Here is a 17595-nt window from a genome sequence, read left to right as displayed (position 1 = left end):
TCTGCTAGATTAATATTTTGTATATTTTTATTTTGTATATATTTGGCATACTTCTCTTAATATTTTATATATTTTGTATATTTTCATATGAGATACAGATGCTTTAGACAACATGAAAATATCTTTGAACATCCTTATTTTACCAAGGAAGAAAGATAAGCAAAGCACATGATTAATAGATTTTAGAATTAACTGGTAAGTTACACAAGTTTCAGTTTCCCAGAACTCTAATATATATCCCTGCATTCTTATCGTGAAATATACAGTAACAAGGAATGAAATTAATGTATTAAAGTATCTTAATCTGTCCAATTAAACGGTATTTTGAAAAGGACTTTAATGCTCTTTTGACATTGAAATAAAGTGAGTTTATCTTGAGATTCCATAAGATAATGAAGAGCTGGTAATTACATCTTTACATTTTATTGCTCTTTAAATGGCAGAATCTTCATTATTTCTGCAAGAGGTCACAAGCATGTTCATCTTAACTTGACTATTATACCAATAAGGCTTTATTAATACATCTATAGAAGTAGCCAAATCATTCATTCCATGACTAGGCAATTAAGTAATCCTGTTAAGCTAAAGAAGTAATGACTCAAACGTGTTGGGTAAAACTGTAAGACACAGTGTCAGCAAGGTGAAGTAACTTCTCTTTAGCACTTTGCCTAAATAACGATTTTTTTTAAAGAGACATATGCAAAAAAACATGAATGTATCATGAATTAATTTGTGCATGGTTTCCCTATAAAATAGTCACTGTAGCAACCACAATTATGGTAAATTAAAAGTTGTAAAACTAAATGTTTTTAGATCAATAGTTTTCTCTTTAATGCTGTTTTCAATTTAATGCTGGCCTATTTTTCTGGGCTTCCATACAGACTTTATAATTAGTTGGATACAGTGGTTGTATGATTAATAAAACATAGACTGTGGTGCTGCCACGTTTGCATTTGAATCCTGCCTCAGCCACCCAATATGGCATGAGTGATGTGAAGTCAGAACCTGGGTTTTCTCATACAGAAAAATAGTCATAGAAACATCAATCTCATAATGTTTTGTGTTGGTTAAATAAGAAAGTTATGTAAAACTGTCAAAGCACAATAGCTACACATAACAGGCATTCAAGTATTAGTGCCTATATTCTGATCTCTGTTGCCCTCACTTTTCTATTCCCCCAAATGATAACAGAAGCTACATTTAAAATCACTATTCCACTCTATAATTTCTGTTGTGGAAAAATAGAGAAATCTGTATTTTCTTATGTAGTAACTTTTATCTGCATATCTTCTTGAGTCTCTAGAGTTATATAATTTTCATATATACAATTAATTTGACCTCCGGTCTCTACAGATAGTTTATCAACACACTGCTACACATAGACCCAGGTCTTTGATTTCCACAGTGTGTGTGTCTGCATGTGTATTTATTAATATGCTTTATTTTCTGGCTGTTGAGTTGATGGGAGAAAAGTGAAGAAATCATAAGTAAAATTTTTACTCCACGATAAGGTGCTGATTTTTCTTTTAAGGAGTATACCAATATAACTATTTAAACTTGGAACTATTAAGCTATCTTTTTTCTCTTTTTTGTAAGTATCTCAAGCTGAAATGATGGTGAGCAGGATGAGGCACATGCCAGTATATGCTGCCAATTTGAGATAGTTAATATCCCAGGACTTTTTTAGAATTGTCTATATGCCAGTCTTCAGAAAATTTCAGTTACTTGCAGAGTTTTCCTTTGTGCAGAAGTGAACTCAGTTCAGATATTTTGACTTCACTACTAAAAGTGTGTAAGTCAATTTTCTATAACTGGAGACAACTGACTCAACTTTTAAAATAATTCTAGGTGTCTCTAGGATTACTGAAAATTAAAGCAAAAAGGGTTATAACCACATACTACAATAACTACAATAATTAAAATAACATAAAATTACAAACAAATTCATGGCACTCAGATTTAGTAGGTATGTATGGCCCTTACACATTTATTTATCCTAATAATTTGTTCTGATGGCAAAAAGGTACCCAAGTAGGAAGAATAATGTTAGAAGGCATGGAATAACCTTGCATTATTCATTATAATTTCATATATAATTTCATTTTTCATATATAATTTTGTTTTTAATGCATAGTTACCATGCATTAAAAACCAACCTTCTTTTTAGCCTCTTTAAATAAACACAGTTAACCCAATCAAGATGGCAGAGATTTTCAGGGATCACCTTATCAAGTTGCCCATTTCTAAGAGTATTTGGAAGCAGATATTACTAAAAACAGTAGTTAGGGTGCCATAATTGCCTTGAGGTAATATTGACTATAAGTATCTTCAGTGTCCAGAAGTTTTCCTGAAAAATAACTTCAAATATAAACTTCACGTGATAATTTATTTTTTAAAATTACAATAGTTTATTTTTGTTTCGTTGTTTTCGAAAATGGTTGCGATCAAGGTGACACATGCATACATGATCAGAGGGGCAGTTAATTAGGACGATAGATGCCTGAATCAAGATTTGCTGTTCTGTTTGTGTTTCATATGTTGCAAAAATAATATATTCACAGCAAAGTTTTTGATGGTTTGGCTGTCAACGCTATGGATGTTATTACTGTCCCTCAGGCTTTGCTGATGAGTCTACATGTATCAGGTTGTCTCCTTCCTCTACTTATCTTCCGTCATTGCCGCTCTAATAGGATTGAAGTAATTGTAAATCTCTCCCATTGAGTTATTTTTTCAAGTTTTGAAATTTTTAGTGTATAAATTGTTAAGTTTTGATAACCTACATTTTAGTTTATTTACTTATTTTCATGGTACATATTTAAGGCATAAATATATGCCGTGAAATTATTACTACAATCAAGCCAATTAACATATCCATCACCTTTCATAGCTTTATTTTTATGTGATTGGCAAGAGCACCTAAAAAATATACTTTTAGAAAATTTTCAGTACAGAATACAATATTATTAACTATTGGTATCATACTATAGGTTAGATACAACTTACTCATCCTACATGACTGCCAGTTTGTACCCTTTGATCTGCTTTTTTTCGTTTCCTCTTAGTCCTTATCCCTGATGACCACCATTCTACTGTTTCTGTATACTTGGCTTGTTTTTAGATAGCACATAGAAGTGAGATCATGAAGCATTTTTCTTTCCATGTCTGGTTTTATTTTACTTAGCATAATGCCATCCAGGTTCATCCATATCATCAAAAATGGCAATTTTAATCTTTTTTTAAGATTGAATACTATATACATAATATTTATATTATTATTACAGAGTTTATAAGATTATAATATGATATATAACTATATATCATAATTTGTTTATCCAATTGTATTCATAGCTTGACTATTGTGAAATATACTGCAATAAACATGAGAATACAGATATATCTTTCATACACTGATTTCAATTCCTTTGGGTGTATACCCAGCAGGGGGATTGTGGAGTCATACAGTAACTATTTTAAATTTTTGAGGAACCCTCATACCGTTTCCCAAAATGGATGTATCAGTTTACGTTCCCACCAGCAGTGAACATGGGTTTCCTTTTTCCACACCCTCATCACACTTCTCTCTTTTTTATATAATAACCATCCTAACAGTTGTGAAGTGATATATTTGTTTTGATAAACATTTTTCTGATTAATGATGTTGAGCACCTTTTCATACACTTGTTGCCCTTCGTATGTCTTTTAAATAACGTCTATTCAGATACTTTGGCTATTTATCAGTCGGATTGTTTTTTGACATTGAGTTGTGTGAGATTTTTATTTCACATGTCAACCCCTATCTGACATATGGTTTGTAAATATTCTCTCCCATTCTGCAGGCTGTCTTTTCATTTTGTTGAGTGTTTGCTGTGCAGAAGCTTTTTATGCACTGCATTTTGATGCAGTCTCACTTGTTTATTTTTGCTTTTGTTGCCTGAGCTTTTGGTGTGATAGCCAAAAAACCATTGTCAAGGCCCATATCAAGGAGTTGTTTTCTCTGTGTTTTCTTCTGTTAATTTTATACTTGCAGGTCTTACAGGTAGGCCTTTAATCCACCTTGAGTTGGTTTTGTGTACAGTCTAAGATAAGGGTCCAGTTTTATTCTTTTATATGTAGATAACCAGACTCTCACTGTTGCTTCTTCACAGGAACCATTCTTTGCCCCAAGTTTGGCCAAGTACCTTGTACACCACCTTCAAGTCTAAGTGCAACAGAAAATGCACGTTTCTCAGAAAAGACATTTATTGTTCACTCATAATTCGGTCTTTAATAGACATATCCAATAGAATATACAGTTTGCAAGATTAAAAACAAGGTTTATATTGCTTCATAAGGAGCAAGCACATTTTTGAAGCACAGGGTAACTCTTGACAATGAAACCTGCAACTCATTATGATTTTTAAGTTGTGTGACGTGGATACCCAGCATTTTCATGATGAGGCTGTGCTTTCTTACATTTTCAGTGATGAAGAAGACATGCCAACAGAGGGTTAGTTCCAGATAAAATTAAATGTTCCAAACAGTATATATTGTTTATTTGAATCATCTGTGGGGGAAGGAAAGACAATTTTCCAAAGGACATTCCTCCTAAATTCTGTCTTAAAGTTGTTTGTAAGTAGAAGATTGAGTTTATATTATATTACAAGACCATAATGTCTTTATTAAATTCACTGTTCAATCTTTAATCAAATAAGTAAATGCATTATTTATTTCCAAGTTTGAAGCACACATTCTCTTCAGCTGAAATGCCAATTCTAGAGGAAAACATATCCAATTATATATGAAACTGAAGGCCATTTTTACTTTTTATTATTCTTGTAGCATTTAAAGACCAAAAGCCTGTCTTATATCTAGTTGCATGTTTTCAGGAAATATGCTTTTTGAAACTATTCTCATGAATATGAAATTAACCTCAATAAATAATTTATTTTTGAACTCTTATTTCTTGCTAATTAAATATCTTTGGCCAAAACATTTTTAATCCTCCTATTTGTTCTTTGAGAAATTTTGACAATAAATTCAAAACTTTTAATGGAGAATATTTAAAAGATCTTCTTAGAATAAAAAAAATTTTACTTTTATTCTTCATCAAAGTTGTGTATCCCTATATTTCTAATGTTTAGGACATAAAAAATTAGGTGTGATTATGACCACTAAATAACTAAGAACAATATACATTTTTAGATTTCAGGCTTTAAAAGTAAAACACTTGTTAGAATTTTATGGTTAAATCATGTTCTTTGTACCATGAAAGAAAAGAAAATCATCGTGTTATATATCAAAATATAATAATGAGGTATCATCTCTCTCAGAGATCTCTGAACAACATCATAAAACCTGGACATGTTTCTTTTCAGTAATATTTGAGTCATGAAGGCATCAAAAACTTGGAAAAAAATAAGATTAAAGCAGAATAATAGCTTAAAAATTAGGTCTAAATTCTAGTTCTCTTCCTTGTGGCAAAACTTTGGTCAAGTAAGTAACCTCTGATTTCTCATTTTCTTCATCTATAAAGACAGAAAAATTCAATTTATCCTACTTTGCCAAACTCTGTGAGAAAGCTGCATAACCTTGAAATTTTGTGGTGGCATAGAATTTTTTAAGCATCTAGATTATTAAAAATTCATTTAAAAATTAGCTGTTTTTTGAAGTACAAATTCTAATAAATTCTATAACTTTGAAAAAATAATTTTTCAAGTTTGGAAAACTTCAGTCTATGTGGCTAAATCAGAGGGCAATACAGCATGTATACACCAATATATATCAAATTTTTCTTGTAACATTTTAGAGATTCTTAAGTTTTACAGAAGCTTATTCACAAAAAGGGTTGCTACAAATTCAGAAATATATTCTTCAGCCTCTTCCATTAATTGGAAAACATTATATAATCAGAGTCCCACCTGTCCAAAGTACATAATAAAATATAGCATCCTGAAATAAGTATTTGTTATTTTTATTGCTTATGTTGTGAAATCGAAGCTTATTGCAAAGTAAATCAAATAAATTATTCTCTTCTGTGTTTATAAAAGTGAGATTTCAGACCCAATTTTAGATAATTTGCCATCATCATGGAAATGGAAAACGTTGTTCAGTCAGTTATTTGTTCTTTCTTTCCCTTCTCCTGGGGGTCCAGTAAATGATTATTGAAAAAGTGCTTATCAAAAGACTATTTTGAGCAACATAATTTAGAAGCAATATTATTAAGACACAAGCATTTTTAAGAGAGTTAAGAAATATGCATAGAAATGATCAATAAAATCAAAATGTGTGAAATAGCACACAATAGTATACTTGATTGTTATGGGGTTGCAAAGTTAAAGTATTCTAAGGTGAGTGTGAAGTTCTGGAAAGTACTTTTTGGCCATTGACGAGGACTTTGTTTCAATGAAGGAAGCAAGAAGGGAGTGTTGAGGCAGGGACACTGGGCATCATGTTGAACAAATAGTAAAGACCAAAGACACATTCTGGAAAACGGATGGCCTCTTGAGAGAAAAATTATGTTTGTGCTACCAGCTTGACTTATTACTCTTATATAAGCAACTTCTAAATAAATGAAACCAAATTTGATTATGTTAGGGATTGCCTGGACAGAGACTTGGATTTTGGAGAAATTCAGGGCATAATTTTCTTGGATTCAAATCATGTAGATCATTGATTCTCAAAGAGTGGTCTTTGATCCAACAACATCGGTGTTACATTGAGACGTCAATTCTTGGACCCCCAGATCTGTTGAATCAGAAACTCAGGAAATCTCAGCAGTCTCTTTTGCAGCACGTCCCCTGGGTGACTCCATTGCACAGTGGAGTTTGAAAACCACTGCTGTGGACAAATAACCGAAGTCCCTCGAAGGCCGTCTGGCACTAGCTGTGGCAGCCCGTTAAGTGTGGCTCCTGCAGGACCATCCCTTGTTCACTCTGTCTATTAAAGTTTAGTGGCAGATGGAAAGATAACAAATGATAGGGTACAATTTTGTATCTAAACCATAATCTGCGAAATAATCTATTTTCAATCTTCTAACTAGAAGGTACTTCACTTGAATTTAAGCTATTCTAAATAACAACATTTTTCTGAATTAAGAAGACATAGAGTCAAAGGACGAGGCAATCAATTACTAATTAGTGGTTAGTTAACAAGAAATAAATAAAACTATTATCAGAATGTCATTTACGTAGGCAAAGCATAGCCAGGTAGGTAGATCATATTAGAAGGATTATAAGATGAATAACTACAAATCTATTCTGTAACACTAGAAATTATAAAAATGACAAAAATTTAATTATCAAATGAACAAATATTGTAAGATTCCTTCACAGTGGTTTATCTTCATTATTGGAAGAGTGCTTTAGTACAAATTTTCTAGGCTTGGTTTGGCAGAATTTATCAAGAGTTTAAAAAATATGACCATTGACACAATAATACGGTTAAACAATCATCTTAAGGGAATAGAAATCTAAGCCAAGAACTAAAGAACCAGGAACAGAAAAGGCAAAAGGGACTAAGTGATGGAAAGAGCAAGAGGGAGAGATGTGAGACCTTGCACCAAAGATAAAACTTAAAACTACAACAACGAAAAGTATAGATAGACTCTGTTACCTGAATATGAACATAAAGGAAAAGTAACAGTCAAAATGTTGTCTGGAATAATAGAAATTTTGTAAAAGCAGGAGAGTAAGAAAAGGAACCTCATTTTATAGAATGTGAAGTTTGATTGTGGATCACTCTCTGATACAGAGAGTTCATCAAGCACTGACAAATAATTGTGTGTGTGTGGATAGACTTAAATTCCCACAAATCAGCACCATTTATTTTATGGCCACATGATGCCATAATATATAGACATAAAACCATGAAATCATAAATCAAGAAATAAATTATACATGGAATTGTCAACTTTGTCAAAATAAAACATGCACAGAAAAAATGAAAAGTTAATTCAGCAAAACAATGCATAAGGCTGATTATCTCACACTGGCAGATTCATTGGTAATTACATAATCATAAATATTATTAGTATCATTATTGATTTGCAGCATAGTGTTGAACAGAGCACTCTCTAGAGACGGACTAACTCACATGAACCTTGATGCTGTCACTTTGTGGTGAACTCAAGTAATTTAGCCTCTCAGAACCTCAGTTTTTCCATCTCTAAAATAGTGATAAGGTAATGCCTATCGTTAATCAGGGCTAAATGGACAAATTTTTTATAGGGGTTGGGAAGGTGCTTGGTGTTGTAATTACTCAATAAATAAAATATTCAATAAATTTTTTAAAATAAAAGTATAAAAATTATGTAAGGTTTATAATCATAAAAATACTCGAATCCAAAGATATTTACAACACAACGATGTATTCTTTTTAAAAAATACTAACATGTAGGTTAGCTAATATTTGGTGTCCTGTATATGAACAACAACAACATAAGGCTACATGTGAAAGAACCAAGTGGATGTCCACTTCAATAAGAGTGAGGGGTCAGAGGAAGGTAAGTTTGTGCTTCGTGATAAATAGTGTTGCACGGAGGCAAGTTCAGGGACGTTTCTTAGAGGAAGTAATTTGGGCTTTATGGAAGACTAATTGTAAAGTAAGGTTGATAGCAAATAATAAGGTTGAGAGCAAGGGTATTCAAATGCTGAAACATGATCCATGCAAAGTATGAAAATGTAAAAGGTTGTCCAGGTGGCAATGTGCAGAGTTGTGGCCATTCGTGATGGCAGATATGGTTTTGTTTGCCATCTCTAGTTGAGTCTAGTACAGCTGATTTTGGCCAGACTATCCAGGAATTTGATGATTCAATTAATGAATCTGGTGTCGGAGTATAAAGATAGAATTAGGCTTTTAGGAAGCCTAACCTGGCAATAGTGTGTGTTATGAGCGACAGGAAAGAGGAATTGCCCTACAGAAGGCCTAAAAGCCCAGAAACTAAAAAGGCAAGGAATAGTGATGGAAGGAGCAAGAGGGAGAGATGTGAGACCTCGCACCAAATATAAAAATTAAAACAACAAAAAAAGTATAGATAGACGCTGTTACATGAAAGCAACAGTGAAAATTTTGTCCGGAATAATAGAAATTTTGAAAAAAACAGGAGAGTAAGAAAAGGAAACTAATTTTATAGAAAGAATGTTAATTTGATTTTGGATTACTGAAATGACAGCAGGCCATGGAAATGAAAGGAGCTAAGTAGCAGAGGGAATTGGTGATATAAAGTTTTAGATGGAGTGGCTTCCGACTCATCAAATAAAATAATAGTTGAGATTTCAGAGGTAGAAGAAAAGAGAAAATTTGAAGGCAGAAGATTAAAATTAATTACCCAGGGTTAGAAAAAAATCGTAAAAAAGAAGCCAGTAAAGATGGTGGGATAGGGCTCCTGAGTAGTTAAGGTAGGGATGAGGGAGGAGAAAAACCATGGTAATGTGGTTATATAACATGAGAATAATATGGAAGGAAGGGGTAATTATTTTACAGAAGAAAGTGAAGGAAAACAGCAATAGGTAATGGTGAGGACCAAATACTGCGAACAGCTTACAGTTTGCTGAAACTGAAGGGACATTGGGATTGACCATTGTGAGGTCATTATGATTGCTAAATATAGTGCATTTGGTGAATACAAAATGTAGAGGGTGAAAGAAGCAATGTATGAATATATTTAAACGCAAGAAAGAATAGATTCAGGCATTTGGTAAATGTAAAATATAGTAGGCAGAAAATGCATAGCAGTGCATAGAAACAGATAGATAAGTATTAAATTTTTGTTCAGAGGCACTCAGTTACAAAAGAAATTATGTTTGCTGTTGCAATTATCAGCATAATAGGAGGAAATATTATGCACCCTGTATTTTGAAAGATAGGTGCATTTGAACAGTTGAGAGTAGCTATACTTCAAAGTAGCTATCATGGGAATGTTTCGGGGGTTAAAATCCATTAATTAAGTAAAATTTATCAAAAATTTGTCAAAGTATTGTTGGCATTAACAGACAATTTAATTTTATGAATTATGGCTTGTCTTGTAATTCTATGTACTGCGTCAAATGTAAATTTGGCTAAACAATGTTTCAAATTTTACTGTTAGCAGTTATTCTCTAATGTTAGGTAAACATTTATAATGTTTTCAATTATTTGAGTTTAATTTTGCAAGAGATTTATTGAAAAGTTTAGTGTGTTGTAAATTTCCATATTGCACAATAAGAGGCAGTTTTGAGAGGCTAAAATATGTAGATACATTTACTTTCACAACTTTTTAGACTTAAGTCACATTATGTTTATTCGATGGCAGTAGGAAAATAGTTTGTTGATGCCATGTAAAACATACAGAGATGTGTGTTTATACAGATAGTATTTTTGATAAATTGATGAGCTTTATTTTATTTTTGTCGGGCTATAACATATTTTTAACCTGTCCTCAAAATATAAATAATAACAAGTAAAACGAACTTGTTAACAAGTATAATAATCTTTTTCACAATGGCTGAAAAAAATGGAATTATTTTTGAGATTCATAATGTATGCTTAAAATTTGGAAGAAGATACATACTTTGGGATTAGAATTGGCTAGATATAAAATAGTTGGCAGATATCTAGACAATTATCACTGTCATATATTGGTTTATTTTGTAATTGGGTACAATACATGAATATTGGCTAATTGGGCAAATAAGGTCTTCCACAGATACAAATTTAAACATATTTGTACCAATTTAATAGTTTGTTGGCCTCTTTATCTGTAATTTTGCAAGGCCAAATTCTTTATCAAATTATTTATTTAAAAATGAATAATTTTTATAAATGACTAATATATTTGAATATTTGAAGAGCAATTTCGTCTACCCTTTATTTATATGTACTAATATATTTTGGTAGCCTCTGTTTAGATCAATTTCATCTACTCTTTATTTATATGTACTCTTTATATATATATACTTTATATATACTCTTTATATATACTTTATTCATATATATTAAATATACTTTAGATATAAACTCTTTTTTTCCCATTATTTGGCTATCACTAGTTACCAATGTTTATTTTTTCAAGTAATTTGATCCTTGATATCAACAATTACGACATTCAATCAACAATGTTGTTGATACAAGCCTTAAGAAAATTACCTGCTCTGATTACTTCTCAGTGAACAGGAGATGATAACATGACCATATAGAAATAGTGTGTGAGAATTAAATCAAAGATTATGTGTGAATCTGTGATCTGTAATTTGTTAGCATAAAATCACTAAAGAGCAAAATCCCATCTGGCTATAATTGGGAGAGATACTCACTAATGGAAGACAGGAAGTAGTATTAATCTGATTTCTACAGGACCAGGGGGCTTTTTATTGGTTGAGCCTAATTTGGAGACTGTTCTATTCCCATCAAATCCCAAGGATTTGGGGCCATAGAACTCCAGTCACTGCCATGAAATTCTGAAAATCATTGAATAGCAACTCTCAGTGTACATGAAGCAGAAGTCCCATTGCCAGGTAATAGAGGTCTTTGGCTTGTGCCTATGAGCTTTCATTGGAGAGGAGAGAATAGTGTCAATATAAATGCAAATGGGAACAGCAGAAGCACAAGTTATAAAACTTAATTAAAAAGAAACTCTGCCGCTGGGCGCGGTGGCTCACGCTTGTAATCCCAGCACTTTGGGAGGCCGAGGAGGGCGGATCACGAGGTCAGGATATCCAGACCATGGTGAAACCCCGTCTCTACTAAAAATACAAAAAATTAGCCGGGCGTGGTGGCGGCGCCTGTAGTCCCAGCTACTCGGAGAGGCTGAGGCAGGAGAATGGCGTGAACCCGGAAGGCGGAGCTTGCAGTGAGCCGAGATCGCGCCACTGCACTCCAGCCTGGGCGACAGAGCGAGACTCCGTCTCAGAAAAAAAAAAAAAAAGAAAAGAAACTCTGCCAAAAATTTACATGTGACTATGCATATACCATGACCCAGAAACTCAATAAAAATGTGTACATGTGTTTAAAAAACCGTACTGAAATGTTTGTGTTAGCAGTATTCAAAATAGGCACACACTGGAGATCACTCAAATGCCCAGAAAATGTAGAAGAGATAAATTAATTATTGCACATTCATGCAGTGTAATACTATTAAGCAATAAGATTGAACTACAACCGTGGGCTGTAGTTAAATGACTCTCCAAAATACAGTGTTGAGTGAAGAAATCTAGACACAGAAGATACATACTGTTTAATTCCACTTATACAAAGTAGAAAGGAGGGAAATTTTTTGTGACTCTTGGAGTGGAAGAGACGAACTTCAGAGCCATTAGCAATATTTCTTATCTGATTTGACTATTGGCTACATGGGTATTAACGTATAATACATTCTCCAAATGTATTACATGTTAATAAAAGTTTAAAAATCAATTTTTCGTTGTCACAAAGAAAGAATGGTCATTTTCAATAATTCATATTAAAAACCCAAATCTAAGGAAGTTCCATTGTGACACAGAGCATTGTAAGACAAGGAGGATGTAATATACGGAAGAGGAATTAGAAACAAAAAGAAGACTCGGAGGAAATAAAAGGGAGGGAAATCCACTTATGTATGGCACAAACCATGTTTCTTTGCCACACGTCTGTGGAAAGGGTTACTCAATACCATAGAATGGAATAATTAAAGACTCATTATCTATATGGTGTGTTTTATTTTTAGCTGGTTGCCTCTAAAGTTACGTTACCTATCAAGGAAATGGCTTAGTGTTTGCTTCCCATTATGTAGCTTAGGTATTCTCAATTATCCCTCCGTTCTTTATAATGTGTTGTGTTGGATCACTCTTTCATATAGTATCAAAGAATTGCAAAATAATACTTTTGTGCATAGAGTTCTACAATATGACTAAAAGCAACCATTTCAGGAAAACATGCTAATTAACAGATCAAACACTTAACGAAAGGAATTCTCGCCTGGCCTTACTCTGTCTCACAAATGTGCCTGGCAACGTAATAGACACTTGATAGGTTCTGATACGACTAGAGCACAGATCACAAGAAAGGTCCAAACATACACCAAACACATAGCTGAAAAGTAAAGTTGAAAAAAAATTCATGGTCTGTGCTTGGTACAATGGATTATCTCAACCTACTACTACTTGTCGGAAATATCTAACTTAAAGTCAAATAGCTAATTGTAGACATAAAAAAGTTGCGTCTCCATATTTGGTTTTCAGTTGATTCAATGGAGAATAATTTTAGTTTTGAATCCATAAAGTTGAAAACTCTTCCTTTTTGAAAATGCTTAAAAAGGTTTTTCTGCCACAAGCAACTCTTTCTACATGCCATATTTTATAATAGTTAGAGCCATTATTTGAATTTACTTAAAATATAAGGATATGAATTTAGCTAAATAAATGAGTAGGGGTATGCTAGTTGCAATTTAACTAGGATGGATCAATGTTCATGATAAGGAAATTTGAAAAGCGTGAACTGCCATATTGATACATACACATCAGCATATACTTTGTACTCAAAGATCCAGAAAAGGTAGAGTGACAAAGATAAATTGCACTATACATTATTTTCTGCTATTGATTATTTTCACTATTTACAACTTGTGGTATTTTGGGTTACAATGAGACATTCTTGTATACCACATGAACAATTTTGAAAACAATGAGTAAATTATTATAGCTTTAACATTTTCTCATTGAACTTGTCAATTTAGAGACACTATCCTGAAACCATCTCTATGGAAAGATGTTATAATGTAGAGGAAGTTAAATTAGCAAGAAGTAATACAACGTTAGTTCAAATATGTCCCAATTTTTCAAAATAATGATATATTACACATAAAAACAGTTTGTAAAGCTATATCTGAAAAAATCAGCAATAGTAGTTTTCTGTAGATATTAAATTTTACCGTCATAAATATGGTGTCGAGAATTATAGTTCAGAGTAACTTGAATTAGAATCATGGTGCCTCCGCTTAAAAACTGGTTGGCTTTTGTTAAACATTTCACTTCTTTGTTTTTCTGTTTTTTCATAAGTCTAGTGAATATAATAATGGGCTCTCCTTTTACAGGGCTTTGTAGAGCAGTCAATAATTTTTAAAAAGTACTCACAATGCCAAAATTATTCAATAGGGTTTAGTTATTATTTTACTAGTATTTTATGTCAGCTAGTATTTCAAACTTCAAGATCTTTCATTTTTAATTTAATATGCAATTGATGGTGTTCAATAAAATTTTACCTATGTTTTACAAAAACAAAATATTTTCTAAATGCTTCACAATTTTAAAATAAAGCAAAATATTTAAAAAATTGATTAAAGGAACTGAAACAAAAAAGTAAAAAGCTGTCTGAAAATTTTAAAATTACTGTAGTTATATATTTTTAATATGCAGTATTTGGTATTCAGCTTATTAACTGATATCCGTCCTTAAGAGTTAATAATTGATCTGAACTCTCAACAGTAGTAAAACTGCACTGTTGTGGTGAAGACACATGCAAGTTTCATGAAAATTTTACCAACCAAGTGAATGACTTTACAGAATAAATAGACACAGTGATTTATACCAGTAATCTCTTTAAAGTGAGGTGTTGCTACAAAACTATGCCATTTTCTTGGCAAGCTCACATCTTGTTATTGAGTATCACTGGAATGGAGCAGAGCACATGTAGGATGGAGCGGGAGTAAGTGCTTGTGCATTTTTGCTTCCTCACTGGCTCCTCTCCCTCCACCGTGAGATCATACCTGGGTTAGTGTGCTAAAGAATGAGAGATTAGAACACAGGTGAATACTTTCAGCTGAGGGCAAACTATGTCAACCAATGTCTACTTGACCCACCAGCTGAAAACCGATGCATGTGTAAGATCCACTGCTCCCAGCTCAGATAGGCAGAACCACTTAACTAATCTATAGACATTTGAAAAATAATAAGTGATTGTTTTAAGCCATTAAATTTGGAGGTGTTATGTTATAAAAAGTTATGGCACTGATAACTAACATGCTCTATCATACTAGGATGGCATGATAAAGATATGTGGGACAGTAACTGTTGAAGGATAAAGGGATGAGTGAACCTTACATTTTTAAAGGAAGGGAATATACACACATATACAGAGAGAGATAATAATAGACTTGCTTATTTAATTGTATACTAATTATCTTATCCAAGACAGGCAGGGGAAGTGCTGTACAATGTCTTGAATAGGCAGGAGAGAATAGGATCAGCCCCAGTGGATAGTGTTGAAACCCACAAGAATGGATAAGTTTATCTAGTAAGTGTTTACGTTGGAAAAGTGCTTCCGAGGACAGGTTTTTTTCACACTCTAACCTATCGGGAGCACATGGAAATTCTCTTCTGGCACATAATTTTTAGAGTTGTTAATGGAGATTTAGGACATAACATGCATTAAAATGACTTGTCTACTGGTGTCCAAAATAAGTTGGGTGCTTTGTGTGTTTCTTGTGTCCCTTCAATGTCTATATAAACTTCTTAAGAGCCTCAGCATTGTGAAATTCAGATAATGACCAGTAAAACACAACCTTTATTTCTTCTAAGCCTGAAAGCTACATATTGTTTCAGTTAAATTCTTAATTTCTTCCAAAGTATAAATTTTGTAGAGATAATGTTGATATCCTTTAATCCAGTATTTAGGAAGTATGCCATTTAATTTTATGTAAGTTGCTTAGTTTATTTTCTCACACTGTTTTTTCAAGAAATTCCATTTCCTAAAAAATACCCATGGGAGCCTTGGATAAGGATGAAAATGCTAAATTATATGCATAAAATACAAAATTAAAAATCAGTGACGTTTTTCAAGTTACATAAACTTGTCTTCCATTTGTAGTAGGTGTTTCGTGTTACTATTAGCTGGATGAGTAGTAATACCAGTTGAAGTCCTCACGTTCCACATTTCCAAGTGATACAGGGCAAAGTATTTTGCCATCATGGACTTCAGATTTCATAAAGAAAGTGCTTCCATTTCTCTTATTAAATGAATTCTCTGAACTCCTAAAATGTATAAACTTTATGAGTATGTGGAACATGAGCCTCCCTCTCTGCCTTCTGCTTTCAGAATGATGTCAGTGCTTGAAAACGGAAAACAGTTCAGTGTCTTTAGGGGTTCCTGATCCAACAATTACTTATTCCATTCATCTTCTATAGAAGCATTTCTGATGATGTTTGAATTTGACTTTCAGTCTGAGCCAAATGTATATGGCTTTTTTTTCTGCTTAGTATTCATTATCACACTTACTCTTGAAATTATAAAAAACTGTTGTGAAGCAAACAGAAGTGAGTAAGTTACCTCAAATCTTTTCATGCATCAGCATCCATGACTGTGGAAGAGGCAGCAGTTTATTTTCGCATGAAATATGTCAAGTTTCTGTAGTCAAACTATACAAAGCTGTACTGCACCTAATTATTGGTATAAATTACATAAGGCATCTAAACAGTGATAATTTAGAAGACTCAAAGCACTGCTATTCACTTAAATCTGAAGAGGATCTGACTGGACACATGTATCTCTGACAAAAAGTCCGAGTGCCATGTAGATGTTTATGTTGGCTTTCCTTGATTCTCGGCCAGTAACTTCTGTGAGGTCCGATAAGGCAAGCAATGAATTCTCTCTTAGCCTCATCTTCTTCATTTGTAAAATTGTTAAATATTTTGCAGGACTTCTTCATACTCAGACTTTAATTGTGGTTGGCTTAGAACTCTTTCTCTTTCAACATTGTCTTCATTTCTCCACCGTTTTACTAAACCTTAGTCGTGACTGTTGATATGTCCTCAAGTATCATATACGCACCACGTTCCTTGGAGGTGGTAGAGTGTAGTGAATAGTCAAACAGGTTCTGGGTTTAAATCCTGCATCTTCTGCTTCCTAGCTGTGTGATTTGGGTCAGGCTAGTTGCTATCTGAGCCTCATTTTCCTCATCTGATTGTTTTAAAGACAAAATAGTATATAAGACAAAAGAGATAAACAATATGTGAAAATATTCCAGCCTCTGACACATCGAAATTCTCAAGAAATATTTACTGTTCTCAGAACAATATTCTATTCTATTCACAATAACAATTGTTAAAATTTTTATGCCTGTTCTAAGCTAAAATCTCTACAAGTCCAAGGGTTAATCAAGAAACATTAAATGTCCCCCAAATAATTATTTCTATTTAACATACTTTAATTTTAAAACAGTTTTAGGTTCACAGCAAAACTGAGCATTGAAGTGTAAAAGCTTTAAGATAATTTTTTGCCCTTTCAGTATTTAATTTATTTTATTTAGACCTGATTAATTATAAAATTATTTTTCCTTAGCCATGGGAATTCAATATTATGTTATAAAGATATTTCAACTGGAAAGCGTTTTTTTTTTTTTTTTTTTTTTTTTTTTTTTTTTTTTTTTGAGACGGAGTCTGGCTCTGTCGCCCAGGCTGGAGTGCAGGGGCACGATTTCGGCTCACTGCAAGCTCCGCCTCCCAGGTTCACCCTGTTCTCCTGCCTCAGCCTCCCTAGTAGCTGGGACTACAGGCGCCTGCCACCATGCCTGGCTAATTTTTTGTATTTTTAGTAGAGATGGTATTTCACCATGTTAGCCAGGATGGTCTCGATCTCCTGACCTCGTGATCCACCCACCTCGGGCTCCCAAAG

This window comes from Symphalangus syndactylus, chromosome 13, assembly GCF_028878055.3.
Source record: "Symphalangus syndactylus isolate Jambi chromosome 13, NHGRI_mSymSyn1-v2.1_pri, whole genome shotgun sequence".
Taxonomy (NCBI): Eukaryota; Metazoa; Chordata; class Mammalia; order Primates; family Hylobatidae; genus Symphalangus; species Symphalangus syndactylus.
Note: the sequence above shows the minus strand (reverse complement) of the source record.